Here is a 14277-nt window from a genome sequence, read left to right on the forward strand (position 1 = left end):
GTATATATTTTTAAACCTCCCCATTCCCTCCTTCACCCCTCGGCCTTGGCACCCACCTGGAAGTAGGTATATTTCGGCTTATTTCACAATCGTGAAAACCAAGAGTGATGCTTTGGCAGAAACAGCGTCAGCAGCATCCCCCTCCTCCAACGCCCCATCCTTCCACCTGTACCACCCACTGCACCCCCATCCCCGGCCTTCCTCGTGGGAGCAGCCTGTAAGGGAGGAGCCCTTCCGCTCCTGGCCTAGGGAGAAACGGGGGTGCAAAGCCCCTAGGGAGGAGGAGAATCACAAAGGTTCTAGGTAGGGTGGGTCCCAGCCCTGGGGCTGGTTAGGGAGGGAGGGGTAGGGGCAGTCGCTGAGGTGGAGCAGGGGAGTGTGGTGGAGGCTGAGGCAGGCAGAGGCCTGGCTGGGATTACAAAGTAACCACTGTCCCAAGAACACAACAACAAGACTTGTTTACCTGAGTCCAGCTCCACAGTGTCTGAGGGCAGAGGAACAGCAGGTCCAGGGGAGCTCCCCTCCCCCTAGTTGTGCCACTTGCTACCTGGTGGGGCCCCTGGCCCCTTCTTCCCATTTCTGGAGTGACTGGCAGTGATGCCCACTTTTCCTTCCGTGTTATCTCTGAAACGGCTGACCCCACCCTACACCTGCAGGGCTATAGGGTGGATCAGAGGAAAGATCAGGATCTGTGACCACCAACAGATAATCCTTGGTAAACACCAACAGAGTTTAAACTTCAGGGCCCCCTGGTCCCTCGTCCCTCGGGCCTCCATCTGGCCTCTTGCGATTTTGTAATCCTTGGAGGACCCCCACATCACACCACCTCTAAGCCCCACAAAGGCTGGATCATCCTGACCTCCTCTGAAAGCCACAGGTTGCCTCACTGGCAGGAGTGAGGAGCCCCTCTCCAAATCTCTGAGTCTCGCAGAAGGGAAACAATGACACCGGGTCTCACCAGCCAGAAAAGCCCGACATGCGGGAGAATGCCTCCAGAGGGGTCTCGAGGCTGAAGGCACAATGCTCGGCACATAGTAGGCATTCAACAAACACTAGTGGAACAGATGAAGAGGGACCTTTGGGGACAGATAAGGGATAGAAGTCCTCAAGGGAGGGGCAGGTGAAAATATTTGTTTTGCAAGGTCCTAAGATAATATGCTGATCCAATAGTTGAAAAGGAGGCAAAACCTTTTGAATAAGAATGGGACCTGTTGGAGGCCTTGGCTTCCTATTAGTCTAAGAAAAAGCCCTGGGCTGGACTTGGAAGCATAACAACAACACCAAGGAGAATGTTGACAGGCACTGGTCCCCCAGTCCCAGTAATTCCCACAACTGCCTCTGGCACCAGGAGTGGCCATCCTGGTGTCACAGACACAAGAGCACCCACCGAGGGTCCCAGGACAGGCCAGAGAACACTTATGGTCCCATTTTACAGATCCCAAAACGAAGGTTCTAAAAAAGGAGAGGGGCTGACTCAGTCGGAGGAGCATGTGATCACGATCTCCAGGTGGTCGGTTTGAGAACCTTATGGGGTGTAGAGATCACTTAAATGAATAAACTTAAAAAAATAGGGGTGCCTGGGTGGCTCAGTCGATCAGGCGTCTGACTTTGGCTTAGGTTGTGATCTTGGGGTCTTGAGATGGAGCCGTGTTGGGCTTCCCACTCAGCAGGGTGTCGCTTCTCTCCCTTTCTCTCTGCTCCCCCCCATCCTCTCTCTCTCTCTCTCTCTCTCTCTCAAATGAATAAATGAAATCTTAAAAAAAAAAAAAAAAAAAGCCAATTGCTAGAGATCACCTAGCCAGCCCTTAAGCAACAGAGAGTGTTTCAAGCCCAGGTCCTGTAGTGACCTGTTTCCCCTCCGTAGCTGGGTTCAAACCTCCTGGGCCTCAGTTTCCCCTTCTTCATAGGGATTTGCTGGCCTGTCCCAGGGCTATCAGGCTGTGGATCCTGCTCTCTAAGAGAACCCCATGACCTAGTGGGCAGCCCCTTCATTCCCCGGGGCCTCCATCCCAAGGAGCTGCCTCCAGGGGCCTGGGGATCCTCCGAACCCCTCCTGCTGAGGCTATGACCCCCTTCTCTCAGTGATTCAGGGATCTGCTGTCCAGTAGAGCCTCTGGCACCAGCTTAGGGTTGAATTCTGTCCTCGGTATGACTTTTCTTTGGATCATTCATTTAACAAATATTCATTGACACCCTATTCCAGCAGGGCAATAGCTGACAGGGATCTAGAGATGACACGTCTAACAGGGAGCCCCCATCCAAATCGGGGAGCCGGTGGAGGAGAAAGCAGCCACCGGGAAGGTAAAGTGGCGGGCAGCTCGGCAGACACAGCTGCTCACGGAGGGACAGTGAAGCCAGGGACTGTTCGGGGGAGTGGGGAGCACAGCCACAGCTAGGTGAGAGCATTCCCAGCCCCAGGAGGGAGAGGGGAGGAGGGGGAGAGGGGGAGAGGGGAGCCCCTGGAGGGCCCACCAAGTGTGCCTGCCAAGCTCCAGCGTCAGCAGCTGGGGCCCACCCGAGGGAACCAGGCGCCAGTGAGGTTTTCAATGGTCCTGTCTTTCCACTTGCCATCCCAGACTTTTGTCCTAGCCTTAGGACACCTTATCTGGGAAATCCTCCAGGTTTGAGAGGCTTTGTAATATCGGGAGGGACCCTTCAAAGGGCTTTGCTGTTCTCTCCAGAGCTGTCTGTGCCTGAGCTCCTTGTGTGGAGCTCCTGCAGCCTGGTGGGCCAGCTCCTCCGCACCGCAGCGTGTCACCTGTGCCAGCCCAGGGGACGTTTTGCGGGGGAACCTTCCCGGGACGGGAGGCTGTCGAGAGCTCTGTGGGCAGGGCATGTGGCCTGGGTGATTTCATATAAGCCTCCTGCACCCCTGCGGGGCAGGTGTCTGCATTGCACAGGTAAAGAAGCTGAGCCACAGAGAGGGGTCCTGACAGGTCCAAGGCCACAGAGCCAAGAGATTGGAAGGCTGGGGGTTGAGCCCAGGGCCCTCTGTTCTGCCTGACTTGGGGTCTGTAGCTACGCTTCAGGAAGTCTGTGAACCCCTTCACACGGAGAATTTCACTTGGGGTATAAGCGTTTTCTGGAGAGGGAGCCTGCAGCCTGGTGAGTGAGAACCAGGACTCTGGAGTCACCCAGCACTGAGCTTGGATCCTGACTTTATAACTTGCATGGTCACAGGCAATTGCCTCTATGAAGTTTTCAGCCTCCCAAGGCTGCTGAGAGAGTAAAAGCATCAGAAGCCCTTCGTGTGGTGCCTGGCACACAGCAGGTGGCCAGTAAACCCGGAGGCTGTTATTGAAGGAGTCAACATGACCGTGCTGGCAAAAGAAACTGTATCTTGGAGGTGCATCTTCTATAAAATGAAACAACACATGTTTACAAATCAGTACGGCCGGTACACTCCCACATTTTGAAAAAAATCCATATAGAAAAGACTGGAAAGAAATATAGGATTGCAAAATGGAAATAGCGGTCATCTCTGAGCATAAGGATAAGTAGTATAATTTTCTGCCTTGTGCTTTTCTGTACTTTTCTGTATTTTCTAGATTTTCTTTACAAATGTGTATTAACTTGGTAATGAAAAAAAACTTTTTTTTTTTTTTTTAAGGCAAGAATGAAAACTGTGTTTAGTCTTGTCTCAGGCTAGAGGTGAGCCAGAGACAATGGCAGATTCCCTAGCTCCAGGGATGCCTGGGTGGCTCAGCAGTTGAGTGTCTGCCTAAGTCTCAGGTAGTGATCTTGGGGTCCCGGGATCAAGTCCTGCATCGGGCTGCTCCCTGCATGGGGCCTACTTCTGCCTCTGCCTCTGTCTCTGCCTCTCTCTGTGTGTGACTCTCATGAATAAATAAATAAAATCTTAAAAAAAAGAAAAAAGAAAAAAGATCCCTAGCTTAGCTCCAAGTGAGACAATACTGGGACGAAGTACATAATGGGTCTCAGGCAGAAAGTGCCAGGCCTCAGGAGAGGGAAAATTGAACCAGCTCCTTCTAAGGAGACTCAAATGTATCAGGAAAGGCTTCTAGGAGGAGGAGGCCTTTGAAGGGCTGAATTTGAGGGCTAGGAGAAGGGGCTGGATTTTGACCAAAAGGGAAAGATGGGTTTGGTCCTCTTGTCCTGTGGGTACTGGGGAGCCATAGAAGGTCTTTGAGCAGGAGGGGGACTAGATCTTCAGGAATTGGACCTGGCAGCCACGTGAACTGGATTGGAGGGGAAATGAAGCCCGGAGTCTCTGAGAGGGCCTAGCCTCTATCCAAGTAGTAGCAAGGCCCAGGCTGCCCTCTCCCCCTGCAGCATCTCCTCCACTTTGTTCAGCACATCTGGCCTGTACTGTACTCTCCAGTTAGTGAGGCAGTGAGGCCCTCTATGGATGGAGCTGTTGGGGAGCCTCTGGGAACCTCATTATGTTCCCATTTTGCAGGCCAGGAGACTCAGAGAGACCAGCTGAGCTGTGGCATAGAGGGGTGTGGATGTACTGGGATGGGCGGGGGGGTGGGTGGTGGCTTCCCTTCCCAGCTATGTGAGCAGGAACACAGTCTAGGGAAGGCCTGGAAGCCTCAGTTTCTCTCACTTTCCAGGAAATGGGGACGGCGACACCTAGCTCATCCCTAGTTGCTGTGAGGAAGGCAGTGGTGCCTGAAGCAGTGTTCATTACTATCCGAGGTGACTCAGTGGGGCTGCTTGGGCCCCTGGTTACCTGGTCTGCTTTACCTTCTCCCACAGCACTGGCTGCTGGGTCGCATATTTATTTGCAAATATATTTGTCTATTGTCTGACTCCCCGCTCCCCGCGGAGACGAAGCCAGGCTCAGTCAGTACTTGCTGAGCAAACAGGTGCAGGAGGATGTGCACCTTCAGGCTTCTCTCTTTTAGGTCTATTTCCTCCCTCTGTCCTTACATCATTTCTCCCCCTCGAACCACATTTTTATTTTTATTTTTTTATTTTTTTTTGAACCACATTTTAAAATAGTTTCTATGGCAGCTCACAGCTTCCTTTCTTCCTTACATGAGGGCAGGGGGAGATCCTGCTGCTTTACAACCTGGGGTGGGGGAGGTATGTGTGCATATTCACACTCTTGTATGTGAGCTGGGGGCACGGCAGGGGCATTCCCAAGAAACCTATTGGGGGCCTAGTCCCCCTGGAAATCCAGTGACCCTGGGTGGGGGAGACCAACCTCTCTGCACTGGGGAGTTTCCCCTGGGCATTGGGTCAAGAGACCCCCCCCAATCCCCCCCGCCCCCCCCAACAACACACATCAGGCCAGGCCTGCCTGAGTTGCTGCTGGGCAGGTGTAGGCAGAGTCTAAGCAAGTCAGGGTAGGGCCCTGTAACCATAAGGCCAGGGGAACCAGGGTGTGGGAATTTGGGGTCCAGGATGTGTGACAGCGGGTGACACTTGGCTTCTCTGGGATTTCCAGGAAGCTTTAGGAATGACTGGGATTGTGGTCAATGGCCAGAGCCCAGCATCCATGGATCCTCAGCTGGGGAGCTGCTGTAGATTGAGGGGAAGTTGGAGGTGGGGGAGGGTCCTGGGTGCTTGGAGCTGGAACCAGGTACTTCTCCAGGCCCCAGGGAGGCCTGTAGGGGCAAGAGTCAATGGTGGTAATATTATTTTTGAAAGTTAAGGCTCGTTCTTTTTTTTTTTTTAAGATTTTATTCATTTATTCATGAGAGGCACAGAGAGAGGCAGAGACATAGACAGAGGGAGAAGCAGGGAGACCGATGCAGGGCTCAATCCCAGGACCCCGGGATCACGACCTGAGCCGAAGGCAGATGCTCAACCACTGAGCCACCCCACCCGGGGCTCCAGTCAGGGCGGGTCCTTACCTGCTTGGGTTACGTCCTGGATACCTGGAGAGCTTATCCCTCCCAGCTCTCCCAAGGCTGGGGCAAGAGCCTCCTCTGAATACACAGAAGGATATCTGCCCTTCAGCCTCCTGGGGGCCTCTATTTATTGCAAACCCTTGGAATGGGCAGAGCCCAAGGCCTGCTCCACTGCCCTAACTCTCCTGGCAGCAGATCTCCTGAGCCTCTGCCAGCCTCACGCCTGCTCAGCTCAACCAGGACCCCCGAGGGTGAGGAGCTGGTGTGGGCATCCAGTGCCAGCCCCGGAGTCTCAAGGCTTGGGAGGGAGGCCACCACGCTAGGCAGGACCATAGTGCCACCAAGAACTGGGACAAAGGTGGCGACGGAGGGCTGAGGCCCCAAGGAACTCGAATGAAGAACGGAAGTGGACAAGCCATGGACTTCAAGGAGGGTGCTCCACCTCACCCAGGAGGTGAGAGACGCCACAGGCCAATGCAGCCAAACTGGCTCATCCCATCCCACACTTGCATCTGTCACAGTCTTGGCTGATGACAACCCTGTCCTTCTAGATGCTCAGGCCAAAGAACTCAGAGTTGTCCTCGACTGTTCTTTCTCTCACTCCCCCCTCCTTGGACGTGGGCCAGGTTCAGGGACTCCTTCCTTTCTACCTTTCTTTAAGTGATCTCCACCCGCAACGTGGGGCTTGAACTCTCAACCCCAAGATCAAGACTCACTTGCTCTACTGACTGAGCCAACCAGGTGTCCCTCTTCGGGGACTCATTTCTAACAAATATAATGTGGTAGGAGTGATGCTGTGGGATTTCCAAGGCCAGATGCTAACAGGATAGCTCTCCCCTGGCACTTGCTCCGTGGGTCACTCACTCTGGGGGAAGCCAGCTGCCAACGGCTGGCACCTCTGAGTGCCCCTGCCCTCTAGGAAGTGGATCCTCAGACTGCCTTCCTCCACTGCTCACATTTTCCTTTTTTTCTTTTTAAGATTTTTTATTCATGAAAGACACACACAGAGAGAGGCAGAGACACGGGAAGAGGGAGAAGCAGGCTCCATGCAGAGAGCCTGATTCAGGACTCGATCCCAGGACCCTGGGATCACACCCTGGGCTGAAGGCAGACGCTTAACCACTGAGCCCCCAGGTGTGGGTGTCTCATTTTCAACGACTCACCTCATTGCTCATTCCATTCTGGCCACACTGGTTCCTTGCTATTCCTCAAACCCGGGTTCACGGCTGCCTCAGTGATTTCACACCTGCTGTCTCCTCTGCCTGGATCCCTCTCCCATTAGAAATCTGCAAGTTTGTCCTTAAGTCTCAGCTCAAATGTCACCTTCATCAGGGAGGCATTCCCTGACCCTTCCACCCGACACCTCATCCTTGACTCCCTGGAGATCTTTACAGCCCTGTCTTGCAGTTATTGCCCATTATACGTGACTACAGTTCTTTTTTTTTTTATATTTATTTATTTATTTATTTATTTATTTATTTATTTATTTATTTATTTATTTATTTATTTATTTATGATAGACATGGAGAGAGAGAGAGAGAGAGAGAGAGAGAGAGAGAGAGGCAGAAACACAGGCAGAGGGAGAAGCAGGCTCCATGCAGGGAGCTTGACGCGGGACTCAATCCCGGGACTCCAGGATCAGGCCCTGGGCCAAAGGCAAGCGCCAAACCACGGAGCCACCCAGGGATCCCCTCTGACTACAGTTCTTAATTTTGTTTGTTGTAGGTCTCCCCCTGGCATACAAGCTCCACAAGATCAGGGATCTTCGTCTGTCCTTTTTCCTTTCTTCACTATGCATCCTCAGAGCCTAAGAACAAGGCTTAATACAGGAGCCATTCAAAAAACATGTGTTGGGACGCCTGGGGTGGCTCAGCAGTGGGGAGAGGGGGGGTCTGCCTTCGGCTCAGGACATGATCCTGGGGTCCTGGGATCAAGTCCCGCATGGGGCTCCCCACAAGGAACCTGCATCTCCCTCTGCTTCTCTCTGTGTCTTTCATGAATAAATAAAATCTTTTTTAAAAAGTGTTAAAGACAGTAATAAAATACAAATAGCTGGAAAATGAATGAAATGATCTCCACCTTTAAGGGTAATCATAGAAATGTAATTTAAAACTTGATGGCAGGGGGCGTCTGGGTGAGTCAGTCAGCTGAGCATCTGCCTTTGGCTCAGGTCATGGTCCTGGGGTCCTGGGATCAAGCCCCATGTTGGGCTCCCTGCTCAGTGGGGAGTCTGCTTCTCCTCTTCCTCTGCTCCTCCCCCTGCTCGTGCTCATGCTCTCTGTGTGTCTCTGTCTCAAATAAATAAAATCTTAAAAAAAAAAAACAAAACTTGTTGGGGGGTGGCTCAGTCAGTTAATCATCCGACTCTTGATTTTGGCTCAGGTCATGATCTCAGGGTCATGAGATCGAGCCCTGCGTCAGGCTCTGCCCTGGGCATGGAGCCTGCCTGAGATACTCAGTCTCTTCCCCTCTCCCTCGGCCCCTTCTCTCCCCTCTTGCATGCATACTCTCTCTCTCTCTCAAACAAAATGGGGATCCCTGGGGGGGCTCAGCGGTTGGGCACCTGCCTTCAGCCCAGGATGTGATCCTGGAGTCCCAGGATCCAGTCCCACATAGGGCTCCCTGCAGGGAGCCTGCTTCTCCCCCTGCCTGTGTCTCTGCCTCTCTCTCTGTGTGTCTCTCATGAATTAATAAATAAAATATTTTTTAAACTGTTTTTTTTTGTTGTTGTTATTTTTTTTTTCAAACAAAACGCCACTGATGAGATGTCCCTTCTCATCCAATGGGAAATGTTTCAAAAGCACGTGGTAACTGCATGAGGTGGGCAGGACGAAAGTGGCCACGGGCCTTCCCAATACGTGGGGGTGTACATGGGCTCCATTTACACACAGACTGCTCACCGCTGTACCTCTAGCACGTGGGACAGTGTCTGGCACAGAGTAGGTGTTCACTAAAAATTAGTAGAGTGAACACATGATTAGACAGACCTTTCTGGAAGGTAATTTGGCTATTTTTTATTTAAAAAGATTTTATTTATTCATGAGGGACCCAGAGAAAGAGGTAGAGGCATAGACAGAGGGAGAGCAGTTTCCCTGCTTTGGCAACTTAGAACAACAACAAAACCCCCTAAGAACATGTATTCTTTGTGGGCCAACAATCCCAATTTTAGGAATTTTCTTGCAAACATAATTAAAATTTTTTTTTATTTATTTATTTATGATAGGCACACAGTGAGAGAGAGAGGCAGAGACACAGGCAGAGGGAGAAGCAGGCTCCATACACCAGAAGCCCGACGTGGGACTCGATCCCGGGTCCCCAGGATCGGCCCTGGGCCAAAGGCAGGTGCTAAACCGCTGCGCCACCCAGGGATCCCTTGCAAACATAATTAAACTAGTTTTCAGAGATACACGTACAAGCGGGTTCACTGCAACTTGGCCATTTGCTCACTCAGATACTTACTAAGTGCTGGGGAGACAACCCACGCGGACGGGTAAATTTTCTGTTCTTATGAAGCATATTGTCCAGGGAGCAAGAGAGATGGATAAACAAGAGAAAATCGGGGATCCCTGGGTGGCGCGGCGGTTTGGCGCCTGCCTTTGGCCTGGGGCGCGATCCTGGAGACCCGGGATCGAATCCCACGTCAGGTTCCCGGTGCATGGAGCCTGCTTCTCCCTCTGCCTGTGTCTCTGCCTCTCCCTCTCTCTCTGTGACTATCATAAATAAAAAAATTAAAAAAAATTAAAAATAAATAAATAAACAAGAGAAAATCAAGTGTGGGAGCCAACCTGAGTCTCCATCAGCAGGGGATGAACAATGTGGCACCACACAGCCACGGAGAGTTTGAAGTAGGTCTACATGTGCTAACACAGAAAGACGTTGTACCTCTGCTGTGCTGAATGAGAAAAAAAATGGTATAAAATAGTAAGTATCATATGCGTTGATTTAACTTGAAAAATATTTTTCATTTGCCTTGAAAGGCCTATAAGGAACATTCTAGAAAGTCAGGAGTGGTTAATGGGTGTGGATATCATCAAGCATTTTTTTCTTTTGTGCATTATTTGCAGGTTTTCCAATGAACATGTATTATGGGGCAGCCCTGGTGGCTCAGTGGTTTAGTGCCACCTTCATCCTGGGGTGTGATCCTGGAGACCCGGGATCTAGTCCTACATTGGGCTCCCTGCATGGAGCCTGCTTCTCCCTCTGCCTGTGTCTCTGCCTCTCTCTGTGTGTGTGTGTCTCTCACGAATAAATAAAATATTTTTTTTAAAAAAAAAGCTTACTTAAAAAAAACAAACATGTATTACGTTTCTGACCATAAAACAATAACTTTTTAATAGTCATCCTGATGAGTGAAAGGAGCCAGGCATAAGAGAGAACATACTGTACAATTCCATTTACATGAAGTCAAGAACAGGCAAAACTAATCTATGGTGATAGAGGTGAGAGGAGCAGCTAAGTCTGGAGGTGGGGGCGGGTATTGTCTCGAGGGGCACAAGGGAACATTCTGGGGTGGTATGGATGGTGGTCGCTAGGTACATAGGTATGTAAACGGACACCCAGCTGAATGCTTAAGATCTGTGCACTTTCTGGTACATAAATTAAAACTTGATCCTACAAGATAAAATTAAATGAAACAAAGCATCATTGCATCAGACTCAAAACAGCCAAGAGCGAGGATCCTAATTAAGACCCAGATTTAGGGCTGCCAGGAGTCCTTGGCAGGCCGAGCCCACGGTGGAACTGGAGGGGCCAGCTTTGCTAGGGACAGGGATAGTATCACAATTGAAAACAGGACCGGTGCATTTCAGAGCAGATTATGGAGGCTTAACCAGCCAGGCCCCTTAACTCAGTGCCACAACAATTTAATAGACACGTGTTCGGGCCAAAATACCATACGGCCCGGGTGACCAAAATAACCTAATCTCATGCAACCTGTCAGAGGGACGGAGAACAGGCCTCCACTCCATCAGACAATTCCAGGAATCCGGGGTCAGGGAGGAGGTGATATCTGCTCCTGAAGCATTGTGGGGGCCTTAGGCAGCAGGCCGTGGACATCCTGCAGGGCTGGCCATGGCTGTTCCCTGCCAGGAGCAGGTTCAAGGCCCCGGGTTATCACTTGAGTCAGGTCTGGCGGGAGGGACCAGGCCCACGTGGCTGTGGGCAGGAAGGAGCCCTGGTCCTGCAGAATCTCCTTTCACCCAGAAATAACATCCCTCCTGACAGCTGAGTTTATCAGTGTGATAGCAGATTTTTTCAAAACAATAACAGCAGGTTCTAGCAGCTTGCACACCCGCACTCCACAAGGATGGGCTGGCCCCGGTGTCAGGGCGGCTGCTGTCCACACCTCTGCTCTGGGGGATGGGGCACCCCAAGAAGGACCTCTCCCAGTCTGGCTCCCTGTGGTCTCTACGCTCCGAGGGCGGGGGAGGGCCCAGGTACGTGTTCACTCCCTTGCACCCTGCACAGCAGGCGCTCAATAGATATCTGGTTCACGGACAATGAACGTCCCCTTCCCTAACCCTTCTCATCTTCACAACAACTCTTGGACAAGTACTGCTGTTCCCATTTTCCAGAGGAGGAAAATGAGGTCAGGCAGGTGATGGGGGGGCCCCCCAGAGGGACCTCATGTCTCCTTCCAGGCCCGCGGTTGCCCTGTCTCAGGACGGCTAATCACAGATGTCTCAAACACCCCCCACTGCAGACTCAAAAAATGAGGAGGACCCTAGGGGACCACAGCATTTTGGGAATTTAAAGAAAAATAATTTCTTTTTCCTTAGAGTTCTGTCGTCTTGTCCTCCCTCCTGAGGAAGTGCATGTGTTACTATTTCCCCACTAATAATGAAAGAAATGCAAAGTAAAGGGGCACCTGGGTGGCTCAGAGGTGGAGTGTCTGCCTTTGGCTCAGGGCGTGATCCTGGGATCCTGGGATCGAGTCCCACATGGGGCTCCCTGCAGGGAGCCTGCTTCTCCCTCAGCCTGTGTCTCTGCCTCTCTCCGTGTGTCTCTCGTGAATAAATAAAAATCTAAAACATGGGGATCCCTGGATGGTTGGGGATCCCTGGGTGGCTCAGCGGTTTGGTGCCTGCCTTCGGCCCAGGGCGTGATCCTAGAGTCCCAGGATCGAGTCCCACGTCGGGCTCCCTGCATGGAGCCTGCTTCTCCCTCTTCCTGTGTCTCTGCCTCTCTCTCTCTCTGTGTGTCTCTCATGAATAAATAAATAAAATCTTAAAAAAAAATCTTTCTAAAGCATAAAAAAAAAAAGAAATGCAAATAAAAGCAACAAAGATACATCCGGCAATGAAGGCTGTGATGACCCACAGAGGGATGGGGTGCCCGTCTCCTTGGGCACCTGTGCTAGGAATCAGCTCGGAGGGCAGCCTTGGAGATAGCTCAAGATGTGCCAGATGTGTAAGTCGTGCCACCCAGTTACTTCCCTAAAGGACATTCTGCGTAGATGGGATCCTGTGAGCAGAGGTATGGAGGCTGGGAAGTCAAAGCCCAGACATCTGACAGAAAAAGCTAGTCTGGCCCTTTGCCTCAGGGGCCGGGAGCTGCTGGCCAAGCCGGGGGCGGAACGGATGAGCCCCATCAAGGACTGCGTATTGCTCAGTGAGCCATTGAGCCCAGAGGAGGCCTGGGCTTGGTGCCCGCTGTGGGTCGAAAGCTGGCCGCTCAGCCCGCGTTTGGCCTGTGAGGGTTTATTTATTTTCGAATCCTTCTCTGAGACGTGGGTCTTTTTGGGGGGTGAAATTGCAAGTTCAGGGCAGGGGAGAAAAATAAAACCCAGTGCAGCCCATTCAGGAGCATGTGCCTGTTTCAGAGAATCTGCCCAGGAGGATTGTCTACGGGGCCTGCACCAGGTCTGGGCTGGCCTGGGACAATCTGTGGGGCCTGGGCCAGCCTCCTCATCTCCACCGGCCTCCTCATCTCTGCCAGCCTCAGTCTCCTTCATTGCTTGACAGGGATAACAGGTGTCAGCCTAAGAGGGCCACCGCAGGACGTCACAGGTACTGTGGTGTGGACCTGGCCTCACATTCTCCTGCCTGTGTGGCTTAATTCATTGGCAGAAATTTCTCTCTGGTCTCCTATTTTTTTTTTAATATTTATTTATTTGGGAGAGAGAATGAGAGAGATCACAGAGGGAGAGGGAGGAGCAGACTCCCTATTGAGCCACGAGCTCGATCCCAGGACCCGAGGATCATAACCTGAGCTGAAGGCGGGTGCTTTACTGACTGAGCCCCCCAGGCACCCCTCTCTGGTGTCCTTTAAAAGAATTTATTTATTCATGAGAGACAGAGAGAGAGAGAGAGAGAGAGAGAGAGAGAGGCTGAGGGAGAAGCAGGCTCCCTGTGGGGAGCCCGATGTGCGACTCGATCCCAGATCCCTGGATCATGCCCTGAGCCAAAGGCAGACACTCAACCTCTAAGCCACCCAGGTGTCCCCCCTCTCTGGTCTCCTTAACAACACCCCCTCCCCGTCCCTGCCTGCCCCCCGCAGACACTCCCTTGTCTGGTACAATGGCCTCTGGTACAGTTGTGGGGAGTGAGGGGTAAAGTCCAGGGGGGCTGGAGGGAGGAATGAGGGCTCATCCCATTAGGGCCCATTCCCTCTTGCAGTTTTGTTAAATTCCATCTTGAAAAGCCCTGCAAGGCGAGGCGGGCAGACCATTTGCGATGGAGAAACCAAGGCCCAGGAGCCCCGAGGCCCGAGGGCCGAGCCCAGGTCCAGAAGAGATGATCAAGTACCCAGACCTCTTGTTGGGAGAGAGCAGGGCTGGGAGCCCTCCGGGTGTTTGCGCTGCGCACTCCTATGGGGAGCTGTTCTTTTCTCCTTGGCCTGGTGGTGAGGGGCCCAGACGTGGGTGCTCACAGGCAGTGGGAGAGGCACCCAGGTGACTGGCCAGCCCCCTCCCACGGGCTCCCTGAGCTCCCTGAGCTGCACCCACGCCTCTCAGCCTCCCCCACCCCCAGCACCCTGCAGCGCCCTCTGCCTTCCCCCTCCGCTTGTGCACAGCCTGCCCACCTCCAGCTTCTACAAAAGAAAGAGCAGCAAACCCCCAGTCCCCCAGACCTGGGCTCAAATCCCCTCTGGCATCTGGCATTCCCTCCCTCCATCCCGCAGGACCCCCAGCACACGGGCTCCATTTCTGGGCCTCGCTGGCACTGGGGTGGGGTGGGACCCCTGCTCTTGGGAGATCAACCCCCCATCTCTCTCTCTGGCTTTGTGTCTGTGCTCCGGCGCCCTTCACACAGGGCAGTGGGGGGGGGGGGAGGGCGATTTCCCATGAATCTCAGATGTGTCTGGAGAGAAGGTTTGGACTCTCCTGGACTCTAGACTCTTCCCTCCAACCCTTCAACCCCCATCCCAACCCATCACCCATCAAACCTCAGTCCTGCCATGGAGTGAACACACACACACACACACACACACACACACACACACACACAGCGTGTGC

Source organism: Nyctereutes procyonoides, unplaced genomic scaffold (assembly GCF_905146905.1).
Source record: "Nyctereutes procyonoides isolate TBG_1078 unplaced genomic scaffold, NYPRO_anot_genome, whole genome shotgun sequence".
In the NCBI taxonomy this organism is placed as follows: domain Eukaryota; kingdom Metazoa; phylum Chordata; class Mammalia; order Carnivora; family Canidae; genus Nyctereutes; species Nyctereutes procyonoides.